General features: G+C 36.1%; 1 long non-coding RNA gene across 1 annotated transcript; it reads right to left on the bottom strand.

Annotated features, from left to right (window-relative positions):
• Positions 1-3217: 3217 nt before the first annotated feature.
• Positions 3218-4085, bottom strand: LOC149390747 (uncharacterized). The gene is made up of 3 exons (XR_016300342.1): positions 3947-4085; positions 3767-3826; positions 3218-3430 (listed from the first exon to the last, which is right to left on the bottom strand). It is a non-coding gene; the product is annotated as an uncharacterized LOC149390747 (long non-coding RNA).
• Between the last annotated feature and the right edge of the window lie 14552 nt (positions 4086-18637).

An 18637-nucleotide genomic window follows, 5' to 3' on the forward strand; every position in this document is an offset into this window, starting at 1 on the left:
TCCAGTAGCCACACTCGACGCAGTCAGGCTGATCCTAGCCCTCGTAGCTCACCGAGGTTGGAAAATCCATCACCTGGACGTCAAATCAGCATTCCTAAATGGTGAACTAGAAGAAGAAGTCTACGTTACTCAGCCAGAAGGCTTCGTAGATCAGACCGCAGAGCACAAGGTGTACAAGTTGTCAAAGGCCCTTTATGGGTTGGAACAAGCACCACATGCATGGAACACTCGACTCGACATGAGTATGAAGAGTATTGGGTTCAAGAAGTGCTCTCAGGAGCAAGCAGTCTACACGAGAAATAGCAAAGAGGAGGCCCTCATCGTCGGTGTGTACGTCGACGACCTGATCGTGACTGGATCCAGTGTAGAAGGCATAGACGGATTCAAGGAGCAAATGATAAAGGAGTTCAAGATGAGCAACCTCGGACTACTCTCATACTACCTCGGCATCGAGGTCAATCAGAAGAAGGAATGCATCACGCTAAGGCAGACGACCTAAGCGAAGAAGATCCTGAAGCAATTCGCCATGGCGGAGTGCAATGCAAGCAAGTATCCCATGGAGGCGAAGTTAAAGATCGGGAAGGATGCAGAAGGAACCCCAGTGGATCCCACGGAGTACAGGCGTGTCATCGGGTGTCTCAGGTACTTATCTCACACCCGACCAGACACCTCATATGCAGTGGGCATGGTGAGTCGTCACATGGAGAAGCCTACTAGTCTACACCAGCAGAAAGTGAAGCACATCCTTCGTTATGTGAAGGGAACAACGAGCTATGGGATCCAATATGGAAGAGGAAGTGGAGCTGAAGAACTGGTTGGTTTTACCGATAGAGATCTAGCCGGTGATGTCGATGATAGAAAAAGTACCGGAGGGATGACGTTTTATCTCAACGGAATCTGATCACCTGGCAGTCTCAGAAGCAGCGAATTATGGCCTTATCGTCCTGTGAGGCCGAGTTCATGGCAGCGGCCGCAATATCGTGTCAAGCGTTGTGGCTGAGAAGCCTATTGAGTGAAGTGACTGGAGCCGAGCAGAGCAGAAACCAGTGACTCTTTACGTGGACAACAAGTCCGCGATCGCATTGATGAAGAACCCGATGTTTCAGGGACGCAGTAAGCACATTGACACTCGATTTCATTTCATTCGAGAGTGCGTGGAGAAGCGGGAGATCATCGTGGAGTTTGTCAACACCAGAGAGCAATGTGTGGACATACTCACCAAGGCCCTAGTAAGAGTCAAATTCGCGGAGATGCGAGAACTACTCGGCGTGAAGAACTTTGAGCCAAATCAAGCTTATGGGGGAGAATGTGAACATAAACCTTGATAGGCTCAAAGCAAAACTTGGTTGGCAAGTTTACTTGATCATCAAGTTTGAGGGCATAGTCGTAATTTTATCTTAAGTTTGTTTTCTATATAAATGCATGTTATGAGAACTAGAACTTCAACTCTCCATTGTATTTCCAACATTCGATTATCAATCAGAGAATACATTTTCTCTCATATCCTTCTTTTATCTCTTGTTCTTCATTACTGCATAATATATATTTATATAGACAGAGCGTGTGTCTCTTTGAGTGGGTGGTTTGTTTGTCGTGGTTTGGCAGAGATTCAAGAAGTGGGAACCGACACTCTAAACCCTTTCTCTTTCACCCCTAATACCCTTAATGTTCCCACCACCCATATCAGAACACCCCGAACCTCAAAAACTTTAAAAATCCACTCTTTCGCCACTTGAAGGACAAACCAAATTTTCCGTACAAAAAATCTACACAAGTTGTCTCTCAACCACCTCTCTCATCTTTTCCTTCACATCCACGCTCAAAATCATCATGTTTATCTCATTCCACCACAAACACCATCATTTCTCTCCTTTGAAATTACTTTAATAACATTCCCACCACCCAATCCACCATAGACCATCATTTTTTTTTCACATATTACTATCTTTTCCCATATATCTCTATCTTTTTTCACTCATCTTCATTCCCCACATGAGCAACCACAAAAGAAAACCTATTTTCCACCACACAACACCCAAGAAAATCACAAGCATCACTAAAAGAGTCACATTTTCCTTCTTTTCTCTCTAGATTTGTAGGAAAATCACTCTCTACACATCATCTCCCATATACACGTCACTCACATACATTATGGAATCACAAATGTCTACTTATCAACCCTCTATGAGTGTCTAGAGGCTTGTAGACCTCATATTTCACAAGCTCATCACAACATATAGAGGAACATCTCATTATTATCTTATTTCATCACTTGATCTAAGAAAAAGAGCAAAGGAGGAGCACACTCGAATGACCACCACTACCTAGGACCATTTTCTAAGGAATTTAGAACATCTTGGTTATTTTAGACTTGTCCCCATCCGTCTTGTTTCCTTTGTGACCGAAGTAAGTCGTCTCTAGTCTCGAGATCGCCAACCTAAAGAGCCTTGAAAAAATAGATATCTTGTGGTTCCTAACCCTTTGAGACTTCTAGTTCCTCAGAGCCAAGAAGGGAGATCTCCCACTCACACACTACCACAAAAATGCTTATCAACTACATTGTTTTTTTAAACTACAGTTTAGCCTTAAAAATGAGTCTTTTAAAATAGACTAGTCACAATTTTTAGGGGCTATATTAGACTCCATATAAATATAAAAATGTGGTTATTGGGCTTTTTTCATTACACTTGATATTAAAAAGTAGTGGTAATACTCAAAACATTAAAAATTACCAAAATTTCACCAAATTTGTTGGAGGGAAATTTCCCATAAGAGGGATTTCAATTGGCGGTATGAAAATAGTCTAAAAATAAATTACTGGAATGCCCCCTGAACTATGCCCCGAGTCCACAATTGCCCCCTCATAAAAAAAAGTGATCGTCTGTTTACCTTTAATTCTTATTTTGTGTCGAAAACAATCCTTCCGTCTAATTTTCTCTCATTCTGTTATGTTTTTGCTAGGTTTTTTACCACGTGAGCTTATTTCTTGGTGTAATGTCTAAAATGTCCTTAATGAACTTATCATGAAAAAAAAAGAACTTACTGAATACAAAGAACTTTTTATTCCCATTACATTATGATAAACAATCAAATGATCAATCAAACAAAATTAAATAATAATACAATGATCAACGTCATTGTCATAAATCACATGATCTGATCAGACCGCGACGGCAATCGCCGGAAGAAGTTCATCGGAACCGACGCGAGCGAGGCGACCAGATAGAAGAGCGCTCGGGAAGAACTGAGTGTCACCATCGCCGCTCTCTTCGAACTGGAAGAGAACCTTTTCTTAGCCGACTTTGGTGAAGTTGAACTTGTTCTCGTCGAATGGCTGAAGAACCTTGTCGACCCGGAACTCGGTCGGCCTCTTTTTCAGATGACGACCCTCGTTCAGTTGGGCAATGAACCCATGTTGACCCGGAATCACCTGAACCATAGAAATCGCAAAAGACGCCAACTTTTAATAACCAAGTTTCATAAAAAGCTAAGCAATTTCATTAGGCAAAGAATCCAACTTTCATAAAACTTTATTGGCTCAAGAAGCACCTAGAACAAATATCTCAGGAAAAATCTAATTTCAGTAACCAAGTGTCATAAAAAAATTAAAAAAAGTTCACAAATTTTATTAGCTTTAGAGCAATCCAGAGCTAAAAATATTTTTAAAAAAAAGTGTCGAATTTTACTAGCTTGGAAACTCCTCAAACGTAAAATCCCCAAAAGAATCAAACTTCTGTCAAGTAAACAGATCCAAACACAAACACACCTTGGTTTCGCAGGCCGTGACATCGTAGCGGAATAATCCTCTCTGGACGCGATCCTCCCACTAAAAAGGAACAGTAAATAAACACAGTGAGCTTCATCTAAACGATGACTGAACATCAGATCTACGATCCCGTTCACTCAAAAGGCTTCGTCTAATTGAACCAACTACATAAAAACTAACCTCGCCGAGAACGAGCGAGTCGAGAAAAGCCACCGGAGGCTCGGCCTTTTCTTCGCAGCCGAGCAACTCGTTGTCTTCTTCCACAACTTTCTCAAGCCTCTTGTAGTCATGCAAGGGAAGTTTTGACCCTATAATCCAAACACATCACATCAACAATAAATACAAAATACAAACTCCTCACCGAAATCAAACACAATAAATAAATAAATCCAAACTTTGTTCATGGATTCAAATTCTTCATGTATTTTCATATCAACTCAATAATTTATTATAACTCACAATAAACAACAAAATCACAAATCCCTAACCCTAATTTCTCAATACGGTTGCTGTATTCATTGATTGATAGCACGCAATAGCGTAATACAAAGAGGAAGTTCGCGTTTAAAGGTGTTGATTTTTCTCATTTCCTCTTCCAATCTCTGGATATAACCCTCAAGATTCAAACCCCTCTCAGTCACATTTTCAATCGCCAACGAGGCACTGAGAAAATTGCTGATCGTCTTCGGAACGAAACTCGGTCTCAAATCCAGCCCAAGCTCCGGAGAACAAATCGATCCCATACTTTTTTTCTCGATAAAAAAAAATAAAAAAAAATTAGACAATCTTAAAATCTCAGATCCTTATCTCTCTGGTTTTTTGTTCTTTGTTTCTTTCTGGGTGAGAAAACGAGAGAAACTGTTTAAAATTCGCGTGACGGTGTGTCTCAGCGAATCTAATGAAAATAAAATATAGAAATGAAATCACTACATTTACCATATTACCCTAAAAAAATAACAGAATGAGAAAAAATTAGACGGAATGACTGTTTTCGACACAAAATAAGAATTAAAAGTAAACAGACGATCACTTTTTTTATGAGGGGGCAATGGTGGACTCGGGTCATAGTTCAGGGGGCATTCTAGTAATTTATTCAAAATTTTATAAGTATCAGAAAAAAAAACATTGACTCCTCGACTTTGAATCTCTTCATTATAACCACCACCCGTCCTTGATTTCTGCTGTATCTTGCCGGCGTCATTCTTTTTCAACATCAGAACAGAACCCTAAAACATTCTTCGACATCACATCACAACCCTAGAAACCTTATTCTTCTTATTCCAATCACATAAACCCTAAAACTTCTTCCACCAGTTGTCGCAAACGCCATCTACTTTCGTAAGAATTTTTTTCTCCTTCTTCATCTTCATCTTCATCTTCCACCAGTTGTCGCAAACACCATCTACGCCAGTTGTTGGTATCAATGTTTTCAGTTAGGGTTTGTTTTGTTGCTCGATATGGTGTTATTACTGACGGATTTGAGAATGAAAATGTATAGATTAAGAATGCAAATTGTTTAGCTCAACTAGTTTCGCCTCTTCTTACACTAGTACAAAAAATAGCATTGGGTGCGACTTTTTTCGCACCTAAAAGTCAAAAGTCGCACCCAATGATACCTTTGGGTGCGACTTTTTCGCACCCGAAAGTCCGCACCTAAAAGTCTTGGGTGCGAAAAGTCGCACCCAAAAGTCTTGACTTTCGGGTGCGACATTTAGGTGCGACTTTCCGCACCTAAAAATTCACCAAAAATAAATAAAAATGGCGATAATTATCCACAGCGACACGGCCAGAAAATACACACACGGCCAAATCCAAAACCGAAACCAAATCATCCACAAATCCGAAAATAATCCATCATCAACTAAACCCAGCAACAAATCACTTCATTTCAATCACCTAAAATCATCATCGAAATCGACTCTTGAACCATTAATCCGAAAATCCCAATTCATACCCTAGAAATCGAATTCCAATTTTGGGAAAAAAAATCATATCTCACCTTGTTTGTGAAATCACGTCTCCTCGGCGCTCTCTCCTCTCGGTCCGGCGTCCTCGGCGGCTCGCGGTGGTGCTCGTCTTCCCGGCTGAAACACGCGCGCGAGGTGGGTCTCGGTCTGAGATACCTGGCCGTCCTCTTTTTCCCTTCGGCTTCCTCGTGCCTCCACGAGCTCAAGCTCCGTCGTACATTCTCTCACTCTCTTTCTCAGTTGCTCTCTCTCTCTCTCTCGGTCTCTCTCTCTCTCTCCCGTCCCCTTTATTCTTCTACTTTCTTTCTTTGTTTCTTCTCTTTTCTTTTTTTTCCTGGTTTGCATTTTTCCTTAGTCGGCTGAGTGATATAAATCACCTAAAGAAGACCTAGAATTTGGGTGCGACGAAGTCGCACCCAAAAGTTAACCTTGATTTTTAGGTGCGACTTTGTCGCACCCAAAGGTATTAATGAACTTTTGGGCGCGACTTGTCGCACCCAAATTTAAAAAAAATCAGCGAAATTTTTTAGTTGCTTCAATGTCTTTTGGATGCAACTTTTTGCACCTAAAAGTCTTTTTTGGTGCGACTTTTAGGTGCGAAAAGTCGCACCCAAAAGTCATTCGCACCGAAAAACTGTATTTGTAGTAGTGTTACCAATGTGTAGATAAAAGAATGCAAATTCTCAGATTTATGCTGATTTTCTTATTCAGGGATTGGGCTAGCGTCTTAATTTCTCGTTGATGAGGATTTTTTGGTTCCTGTTTTGATTTCTTATACAGTTTTGTGTGTTTCTTGTAGAGATTGAACTCTATCAACAATGGTTCGCGTGAGTAAGTAAATTGAACCATATTGTAAATTTTTAAGGTTATTTGTTTCATTGTGTGTGATTGTGGTTGCTAACTGAACTTTGTTTGACTTGTTTATTATGTTTTAAAGGTTGGTCATGCTCGTAGAAAGATCTCAGGAGTTACATCAAGGATATTAAAAGAGGTGAAAACTACTTTCGGGTGTTCTGCTCCATTGGATAGTTCCCAGATAGGAGAAGAACGCGTTAGTGATCCTAGTACAAAGTAAGTACTTTTATGCTTTATAACTTAGTTGACATTGATCTGGTGGTAGTATTAGATTAATAGTTTATATATACTGATTAAAATAAAACATGTTGAATAGACAAGTCATTGTTATATTCTGATAGACGGCCAAAAGAATTTGAAGATGGTGTTGAATATTTCTTAAAGTTTTTTAAAATTAACTCACCCGATTCAGGCATCATGTGATGCCCTTGCAGAAGATGTGGAAATATGGCATCACATTCTTTTGAAATCATTAGAGATCATATTTTCTGCAATGGTATGGACCCAACGTATGAAGTTTGGACATGGCATGGTGAAAATGTCGTCTGCAGTAACAGTAGTTTGAATACTTGTAGGATGCGTGTACCTAGCGGATTAAGGATGAGACTGTTAATTTAAATCCAAAGGAAGACGCTCTCACATTAGCATTGGAAAATCAAGACCGTGGTGGTTTAGTCAGGTGTGTTGGACATGGCATTGCTCCTTCACTCTACTTTAACACTCCAAGGCAGTAAAAAATAAACGCTGTCCTGCAACTAGTCTTAGAGGAGCAAAGGAAACTTACAGAGGCATATCAACGAGACACCGATGAAAGGAGATCGTTATTATTACAAATTAAGGAACTTCAGGAGGAAAACATCAAGTTAAGAGTTGGTAATAATATCTTCAAAAGCTCTCATCTTCCATCAGATAAAGCTAGTTGAGCAACAAGAAAATCAATGCTAAACTTCTCTGACGAAGAAGACAATGACGAAGAGAAAAGCGGTGGTGATAAAGCTGGTCATGGAAAGAAATGCGACGATGAACAAGTTGCCCAAGGAGAGACATGCGATCACAAAGAACCTGAGGAAAAGAAATGCAATGACGAACAAAAACTGTACGCTGAAGAATGCAATGATATCAAGCTCATCGAGGGTAGAGATGTCGGAAAGGTAAAAATTACCCATGTTTTGATTGTTAAATTAGTTACTTGTTACAATTCAATAAATTAATTTCTTTTTTGCTTAGGGACAACTATGTAAACTAGATGTGGCGTGCATTTCTAATGTCGTTGCTCTTGGTACGATTCGCTGTGAAACTGCGACCCAAAGAACTATTTAGGGAATCAACTTAGGGGATGTTGTTCTACGTGTCTATGTAGATATTTGTCTTGATGAGAATGCAATCATTCTTATTACAATGAGTAAACAAGAATTTTCGATCAAAGAAGTAGTTGGCAATGATGTTCCATGACATAAACAAATGGTTATAATTGAGAAACCCAGGGTAATTTCTTAACTAATTCTAACTTGTTGATGATTTCTGAACTCCGTCGTGGCTGAATATTGGCTAAATGTTTGTTTTCAGGTGCGAAAGGCTGTTCATAAGTCGCCTAGGAAAAAGACCAGAAACGTATGGACTCTAGAATATGTGAAGACTCAAATTGCCAGCACATTATGTTTTCCCTTGGACGAGAATATTATTGACGGAGACCGACTATGATATATTCTTCGTGATGATCTTGTTGCATTTTGTAGCATGGAGTCGATCGCATCAAACTGCATTATTCTTTACATGAGCTAATCTTTTTAACATACTCATTGATCTATTTTAATTAACTATGTATTTTAGCCACATCATACTGAGTCTTTTCTTTTATGTGAGTAGTTAGTTATTTCAGTAGCTCAACAATTTAGGAATGGGAGCTATGTATCAATTCATAGATCCAGTGTCTTTGCATAGCGGAAAAAGATCTGAGGTAATTGGCAACAGAATGTCGGGTTCTGGTATTGGTTAACTATTCTTAGCTCCTTACAATCCCGGGTTACTATATTCTACATCATACTGATTTCATTTGTTGTTGGACGTTGCACAGACGGTTAATACATTGTTTACATGGTCAGGATTCATTGGACGTTGCTTGCACTTGGCCCTCATAATGACCGAGTTTATTACTTTGCTTCTCTTGCCCGTAAACCTAAAAATGATATCAAGGCCATTATTAATACGTAAGTTAACATTGACTTCTTCATATTGATGGTTCTTACATAGTTATATGTTACTTATATATCATGACATGTGTATTCTTGTATGTAGTGGTATGAAATTATTTAACTCGAAATCCAATAGACCGAAACAAGCTACTTGGGAAATTGTTAAGGTAAGTTTAAATTTTGTAGTCTGAATCTACTCGGGTTGTTAACTTGCTATTTTTTGCTATTGTAGTCTCCTTGACAGCCGTCCGGAACTGAGTGTGGTTATTATGTGATGAAGTACATGGACGATATCATCAATAATCACATAATTGAGACTGAAGCTAAAGTAAGTGATTAGCGTTAATTTTGTTTTTTTGTTATATATATATATATATATATATATATATATATATATGCTTGTTTCCATTACTTGATGTGGTTAAGTAATTTTTTTCGTCGTTAATATAGTTCGCCGGAAAACGTACATACACTCAAGACGAGATCGATGTTATGCGCCAAGAATGGGCGGAATACCTACAGACTTTGTACTAGGTACTAATTTGATACACTTGGGTATTATTAGGCATTGTATTAGGTATTATTAGGTACTCTATTAGGTATTAGTAGGTACTGTTTTGATGAAGCTATATTAATTAGATGCTGTTTTGATGAAGTTATGGGTATTATTAGGTGTTGGTTATGTTAAGGTACTTGTTTGGATGAAGTTATGAATATGTTATTTGGTATTTACTATTCTAAAGTTATGAAGTTTGGATGAACTTATGAAGTGATGAATACTGTTTTGTTTTGATGAATATTATTTGGTGTTATTTTGGTTTTTATGAATATTATTACGTATTGAATATTTTTTGGTTATTTGATGTTATGGATATCAATATTATTTGGTTATATATAAACGCATATTTATTTACTACAAAAGTGGGACGTAGTTAAAATTTGACGTTAAGACTACAAAATAAAGAAAGAAGTCTAAGTTAAATCATAGCAGAAGACTACAAAATCAAATTATAGTCTTAAATGCTTGAACTGTAAGACTACAATTTAGAACTGTAGTCTTAACTATGCATCACTTTGTTCTACAGAAGTAAGTTGTAGTCTATGTTGATAAAATATAATTTCGTCAATATAAACTACAGCTAAACAATGTAGTCTTCAAGAGAAAAAACTAGAGTCATTGGCAAAAAGATAAGACTCCAATGTGTTAGATGCCAATCTCTGCATATAGTTTATCTATCAAATTAAACTTATTAAAACTACTTGTTAAAACTGTAGTCTTCAATAATTCTCAACTAACAACTACAATAATAATATGTAGTGTATATAGCATATATATATATATATATATATATATATATATATATATATATATATATATATATATATATATATATATGGGTGCTATAAAGCTACAAAATAAAACTGGAGTATTAATTTATGAAATCAGTAACACTACATCTATAAAATATAGTTGTAGGATTTAACTACACGTGTATAAAGTTAATAGACTACTACGTAAAACTGGAGTCGTAGAAAAAAAAATATAAGACTCCAGTGCGATAGATGCCAGTCAGTAAATCATAGTCTAAATAAAATAACTACAGCCTTTTTCCATAGTTGCAAAGCTTTTCTTTGGTAGTGACGGCGTGTTGAATCGGATCTCTCCATGGGATGTACGTCATAAATGTTGTATGATAAAAAATCACATTAACAACATTCACTATAGTACAAAGGAAAAAGCATTTAAGATCAATTATGTCATAAAATATCATTGTACTAATATCAGAGAATTTCATTTCCACCTCGAAAACTCCCCTCCAGACTTATGTGTTAAATATTAACACTTGAGTAACTTATCAATCTTCCATGTCTTTCATTTTATGTAGTGTTAATGGAAGCATTGGTTACCCACTATGAGAAAATGACATTTAGAGGCGACATTAGGCGTTCCAAAAGAGATACAAATGGCTTTTGCTCGTCTATAGGCTCAAATGTCAGTTCTAAAAGTTGTTAAGAGTAGACACAAAGTCGCTTCTAAAAGTTCAATTCTAAACAACCTAGAAGAGACATGTTACTTCTAAATTTACAAGCGACACATATGAAGAGACATTTCACTTCTAGGGCTTCCTCTAATACCTCATCCAAGTCACGGGAAAATGATATTTAGAACCAACATGTTGCGTCTAAAGTCTTCCTGCTATTTCACAGGAGACATACTAGAAGAGACATGTCGCTTCTAATGTCTTTTCATATATATATATATATATATATATATATATATATATATATATATATATATATGTGTGTGTGTGTTTGTATATGTGTATATATATATATATATATATGTGGAGACATACAATAAGTGATGTGTCGCTTTTACTAGTTATTTCCCGCGATCAGATTAAAAACGACATACCGCTTCCAATTTATTTGTTTTTTATTATGTAATTTTAGTTACTTACATTTTTTTGTTTTCATATAAAATTATATAAAACAGTAAAATAAAGTTTCATTCATTCAATCATAAAAGCAAAACAAATATATACGTGATAACAAAACGTGTCAAAAGTACAAAGATATATAGATGCTAGTCATAATTACAAACATAACTATAAAATAGGTAACCAACTCTGAGATAGATCACGAAATAACCTCTTGCCCGTAGATCCGGGACATCTTTCTCCGTAGTTTCTGCTTAGACGATCATTTTGGTATAGGTTCCCTGCCGACGTAGTCGCTCATGTCTCGACTGTTTTTCATGTGTGTGTTGTGAGCCAACATTTGGTGAAAATGAGCTCTTCCGTAAAGTTCATATTTTAAGGTTGGATCCGAAATACAAACAACACCCAATGAAATCCATGTAATACCTCGTTTTATCAATGATTCCAACTTATACAGTGTAATAGAGGCAAATGAATCGGACTTTTGGTGTTTCATAAAGAATACTGAAATTGCTAAACATGCAATGAGATGATTATTCAACTAACAAGTAGAACAACTAGTTATGCAAGGCTAATAAAGAAAGAAATCAAAGTAGAAAAATAGTGTAGGATATAGAGAATCGGTAACCAGTTCAATTACAAAGCAATTAAGTTGGAAGGTGGTGTAAAGCTGATGGTGAAAAAAAATTCACTTATAATAATAAGAGGTACAAGGACTCAGATTTTGAGACTCCTTATCAAACTTCCGTCTCCTCCAATTCTCCGACGAACTATGATCTATAATCCCTTCAATCAGATTTCCCTCTCTTTTTCATATGACCCTCTCCCAAAGATTTTATCGGCGAAATATACAAACACACATTCCTAAACAACTCTTAACAAATAAATCACATCTCAGTTGAAAGTAATTCCTTAAACTCATTGTCCATGTAGATCTCTAAAGTTTAGAGATGAGTTCAATGATAAGTCGGCCATGTGAGACTAAAACAATTGCTAAACTAAACTAAAATCCTAAGCAAGTTTTGTTTATATCAACTACAAAATCTTCCGCGACTCTCAGTTCAATTAGGAAACAAAACCCGATCGTATCTCTCCAAATATCTTGGAACTAAAAAAAAGAATTTATTTATTTCGATTCGAGCAAGAAGGAGATGTAACTTAAGTGATCCGATATTGTTAAACATACAATTGTGCAAGCTCTTACACAACTTAAAATGTGTTGTCAAAGTAAAATTATGCCATAAAGGAAGATGATCCAATAATCTCGCCTTTGGTATATATGAAAAAATAATACAAAACACTACGCAGATTGCTGCTAGCAAAATAATGTCAATAACAACTAATCAATTCAAGTATCAATAACAAAATACAAAAGGTTTAGACAAAACACTACTTATATACTCATTCTTTTTTTTTTTCTTAGGCAAAAATACTCAAAGTTTCAAATTTAGTTACACGTAAATACTTTGCCGTTAAAATTTATATTTGAACTTAACAGTCCGAGTAGTAACGGACCCACTATAACATGTGGTATTTTTGCCAAAAAAAAAAATTTGAGTATATAAGTAGTATTTTAACCAAACATTGAGTATTATTGCCACCATTATTAAGTTTGAAACAACTAAAATTACTCCCACTTTTTCAGATTAGACAAAGGAATAAAAATGTATAGCTTGTTAGTAAAACATACCCGAAGTACTAAAAAAACCTAGCTTAACTAGACTGAATATATTTTATTTGCTAATACTAATACGTGTATCATCATTTTATGATTTGACAGGGCTTTCAAGTCTTGTTTTTTTTTCATATCCTTATATCCACGACCATTTGCTCTTCAGCATATTTAATCAACTAGTTAGTTGTAATATGTTAGACAACAAAAAACAGTAAACACAAATTATATAGTGAAAATAAGAGAACATATGAAAAAAGCAACAAAATTTATAATAACAAAACAAATAAACCTATTTTTAATCTTCATCCTCTAATTGCTTTATATACATATATATACATATATATATATATATATATATATATATTAAGTAGACGGTAATCATATGATTTTAAGTGGCTATAAATAGCAGAAAAAAATTACGATTTTAATGTTATATAAACGTGATTCAAATCAAAGATTAAAATACTGATTGGCGCTATTGCACTGCGACTTCAATTTTACTGGCTTACCGCTTACTTTTCATGGTAAGTGTCGAAGGTTTCCCGTGAAATTTTCAGAAATAATTGAGGTATTTTCTAAAATCATATTTTACGGAATTTTTTGCGATAATTGCGAAATTTGCGAAAAGTGAAGACATTTACAAAATATACTCAAACTTCTACCATGGACCTGTTGTACGTGAAATCTCGTGCAAAATCCATGCAATATTTGTGGTATTTAATTAAAACCCTGGTTCAAATTATTACCATTTGACATTCTCAAGAGTAGTGTTGCAAAAACTTTAATATATACATTTTGTAAACGGTAAAACAAAATTACAGCTTGGTGAAATTGGGCATCCTCTTCTGGCATATGAAAATGATTCAGTTATTTTAATGGGGCTTTTATTGTAATTCTATACTGACTATGTTTTTCTATAATATTGAAGATTGAACCCATGTCATCACTCTTATAATTAGAAAGATGAGAGCTTGTAATTGTGATGAGTGTGTTTCTTACGTACGAGTCCACCCTAATTTAGCTTGAATCTAGCGTGTTCTTGAGTGAATTTGACGGTTATTATGAGTATTCAAGTGAATTTCAGACTTTAGGTGTATAATCAGGAGCTAGGACGATTTTGGACCTATTTTGGAGCTCTCGGGAGTCCGAACAAAGAAAAAAGGACGCATTTTGAAGAAATTCAACGCTGGAAGACTAGAGTCAACAACAAGCGTGGCGCGTCAGTCTGAGATCATGCCGCGATGATTTTAACCGCGCCGCGATAGACACCTGCAACAGACCGCGTTTAAACACGTTGTTGAACGCGGCGCGATGATCGAGGAACACGGCGCGAGGCATTCTGAAGCGGCGCGCTGACGACAGATTTTAAGATATTTTCTCCAAATCTTGAGCAAATCTAGGCAATTAAATCTCATCTAAGGGCCTAGATTGACTCCGAAAAATATACCTTTGGCCTATTTAAACAACTCTTGTGACCTAAAAACACATCTCTTATTCATTCTAGTTTTTAGTACTCTACTCTGCATCTTTTGAGAGGAGAGATATCGTTCTTCGTTGGAATCAACAACTCGACGTTGTGCACTTGAACTCCATTAATAGTTTTGATTCTTTCCTTCTCTTTACTTTTATTTTATAAACTCTGAATTATTGTAAATCTCTAGTTTTATTTAATGTGAATGCTCTTTTTCTCTCCATATTCATTCTTTTGCTTTCAATAATTCTTCTTTGTTTATCTATGATCATGAATTCCATTAGAGGCTAGGTCTTTAGTGGGGTTGCGATGTAGTCGTAATTAATAATGGTTAGGGGTTTTGTTAAGGTTAGATTGTTCTGTAATTTCTTCAATAATATGCTTGCTTGACTGAAATAGTTCTTAATGCTTTCTTTTGCTTGATCACTATTAAAATTTTCTGCTAGGAGTGTTTAGCTACTCGAGAGAGAGTAAAGACTCATGCTTTTATTTTAGTCTTCGTAATTGATCCTAGGTTAGTAGAAAACCTAGGCAGTTCATGTAATCATTAGAACATTTGTGTTTATTACGTGTGATTGCGTTAATAGGATTAGTGGCCGAGAGGAGAACAATCCGAAAATTGCATAGGTTTGCTAGATTACTCGAGAGAGGCTAGTGAATATCATTAATAGGGTGAGATTAGCTTGCATAGAAGTAGTTCTAGTTGCTCGTACCCGAAACCCCTTATCCAGTGTTTTTTGACGAAATCGCGACCCCTAATTTCTCGTATTTGAAAACTCGTGTTTATTTACTGTTTTTAGTTTATTCAATTTAATAATCTCTTAATCACGACCTCTTGCTTCACTTGAAATCAATTCGCTACAAGTTCAATAAAAATCACTAGAATTACTAGTCTCTGAGGGTTCGACATCCGTTCTTCATACTATATTACTTTTGCGATACGTACGCTTACGTGTGTAATTATTTCGCAACAAATTGTATAAAGGATCCAACAAAATAATGCAACCTCTAGGTCCTTAAGTTAAAATAATATATTTGCAAACAATTAATATCATCTAACCTTCTTATTATATTTCTACCTGAGTTAGGGTTTTTTTTTCTCAAACTCCTTTTATACTATTCTCCCTTTCTCAGATCACTAGTCATTGCCATTAGTGTAACAAGTAGAAAAGATTTTGTCCTCAAGGGACAAAGTTTCTTATGTTTGTTTTGTTTTTCCTTGAGCTCTCTTATTCTTTTCTCCTATTCATCTCTTTTTTTCTAGTTGTTTTGATATTTCCACACACTAAATGTACGTGTCGCCCAAGTAATAATGCGTACCTTAAGTACGAGTATCGATCCCACAAAGAATAGTAGTACTAATGAATTACTCTAACTAACATTGCATTGATTTTAAGGTAGCAAAAACATTATTATACTAGAGCTAAATTTAGAAACACGCTGATTTGAATATGGGATGATTAGGGTTCACTGGAACTAATAAGTCTTTGGGTAATTAAAAAAAATCTAATTCTATGGAAATTAATCTCATTCTCTCATAAATATTCATCACAAGCCTCTCTTGAGTGTTCTAGAAAACCTATGCAATTGACGGATCACTATCCTCTTGTCATCTAATCTAATTAAAACAATCACATGCCAAAACGAGAATTCAAACAATTATACCATCACGTAGAGTTTTTCACTAACCTACGTACACAATGATGATTTAAATATGAGAACGATAATTTACCATCTCTCGATAAGAAAAAATCCTAGATAACAACTTTAATGGTGATCAAGCATAAAGTATCACTAGCTAGGATAAATTAGGCTTTTAGATGCAGATAGCTTTTGGACGTAACATGTCGCATCCAAATAAAATTTGGATGTGATGGGCGGGCTGCACTAGTTCACAAATCGTAAGAGCGCGTTGCACTGGATGGAGTCCGCATTGCGCTACGTTGGATTCGGGTTAGCGTGTCACGTTAGCTGGAGATTGTGGCCCGCTACATCGGATTCGGGTCAGCGCATCACGCTAGCTGGAGAACATGGCGCTCTACATCGGACTCGGATGAACACGTCATGCTGAATCATAAGCACGATACACTTTTGAAAATTTTGATAACGACGCCCAATACTCGTTTGAAATGCTTCTAAGATGTCCTAAAATGACTTGATTTTCTCGTTTAAGCTCTACACTCTCGGACGTCATCGTAACACCTGAAATACCTAAAAAACTAGAAAAACAAAACTATGAAAAACACCTAATGATTAACTTTTTGACTTAAGCTCAAAATCAAATGATAAGTGTGTATGAAACGAATACACTACTAGTCATCAAAGGGTATGTTCCAGCAACATTCATTTTGTGGAAACCGTCCTCTCTGGATGGATTCTAGTGGATCTCCTCACGTCCTCTTGTGGATGTCTTCCTCTTTGAGTGGACGCTTATGGTGATGCCAACCCTCATAACCGGATGATGTTTGAGCATTCTTGCGAGCCGTGAAAACTTATTCTCCAACGGTTTTCGCTGACCTACAATACTTTGACTCAAATGAGGCCTCTGATGGTGCTCTCTATCAACTATTGCTGAGTATTACCTTGTTAGTACTCTCGGATCGACACCTTCTGGTATCGTGGTTGCTCCTGATGGTGTGAATTGACAATTTTGGGGTTACTAACTCCAAAATTTTGGTATTTCTACTTTTAGATATTCATGCCTGTAGTATAATAAATAAAAACCCTCATTTGTTTATTATAAATACTAATAGAAAACTTTATACACAACTAAAATTTATGTGCATCTCGCGTTCTCTCTTCTCTAAAGGATTCTATCTCAAACAACCCAACGCCGCAAAGCTTCTCTTACGTTGAGCTGGTGCAGGCAGTGACCTAGTCCACTTGCCTACCGTGCATTTGACTCTAAAGAAGAGAAACATCGTCTAGAAATATGTAACATAAGAAGTGAGTCAGCGGGGCAAATTGGCGATGGGAGGGATGCGGCGTGGGTCTTCATCAGTGGAGTTGCGTCGATGGTGGTCTAAGTAAGCAGGTTGTGCGTCATTGCTCATCGAAGGTGTTGGTGTGTCGGCGGAAGCGGTGCGTTGTCGCACATTGCAGACGGATATGTGGTAGATGGCGGTGCGGCATCATTTTGTTGTTGAAGGAGACCGAGCATAAATCCTCGTCAACATCTGTGCAACATGGCTCACCAACGGCGATGCGGCTGGTCTCGTCAAGGTGGTGGTTCGCTTTCGTGATTTTTGTTTTATTTTTCAATTGTTTGTACTGTTATTTTAGTTTATTTTTTGTTTTGTATTTTCACTTTTGTGGTGTTGGTGCATAATTTATTTTGCAGTTGTTTATTTCTTGTTTTTATTTGGATATTAGACGGATTAACCGTCATCCCCATCTCAATTTGAATTTTTTTTAAGATTTTGGTTCATAAAGGTTGAAGAATCATTTTCTTCATGGTAATTGGACTTCGAAAAAGTGGATCTTTCCACCAACCATTATGAGCATTTTTAAAGAACTTTATGAGTGCACGAAATTTTACGTGTTATTCGTTTTTCCGAAAGCATGCACAATATGAACGATTATATGTACCTAGTGTTCGAGTCTCTCCGACTTAGATCTATAATATGCTTTGTAAGATGTTATTCTCCTGTAATCAAATATATTTTATCTTATGTTTAATAGAAGTCGTATGCATTTTTTCTAAAAATAAATTTAAATAAGAATAGAAAAATCATCCACTTAATATGTGACACTTTTATTTATTAAATTTCATGGACACGTTCTGACGAATATAGAGTGTAATTGTTAAAGCGTAGTAGAAAGCGCAATTAATTTTAAGCCTATGACCTTTTGTCTCATAATCATAGCCGATGTATAGATAAAAAATAAAGTGGAAATATTCTCTCACGATTGGGATCGCTAATATTAATGGAGCTATAGCTAAATTATTGAAGTACAAATATAATGTGTGTGTGTGTGTGTGTACAATTAGTATTTGTATTTTGATCTGAAGGCTAGTAATAATTTTATTCATAAAAAAAATGGTGGGTAGCAATAATAAGGCGGCAAAAATGTGTCATCTAATATTGCCTTTCAAGATTTGTAAATAACATTTTATATTTAATAAGGTTCGATTAGAAAAATAGATAATTTAAACATTTGACATTCTTAACTAGTCAACGTTTGGTAAATCTTAGGTAAATAACAATTTTCATGTATTTACAGACGTAAATCTTAAATAAACAGTCACCCCCATATATTAGGTCACGTC

This window comes from Urtica dioica, chromosome 7 (assembly GCF_054948205.1).
Source record: "Urtica dioica subsp. dioica isolate 48M chromosome 7, U.dioica_male_clone48M_v1_H2, whole genome shotgun sequence".
NCBI classification, from domain to species: Eukaryota; Viridiplantae; Streptophyta; class Magnoliopsida; order Rosales; family Urticaceae; genus Urtica; species Urtica dioica.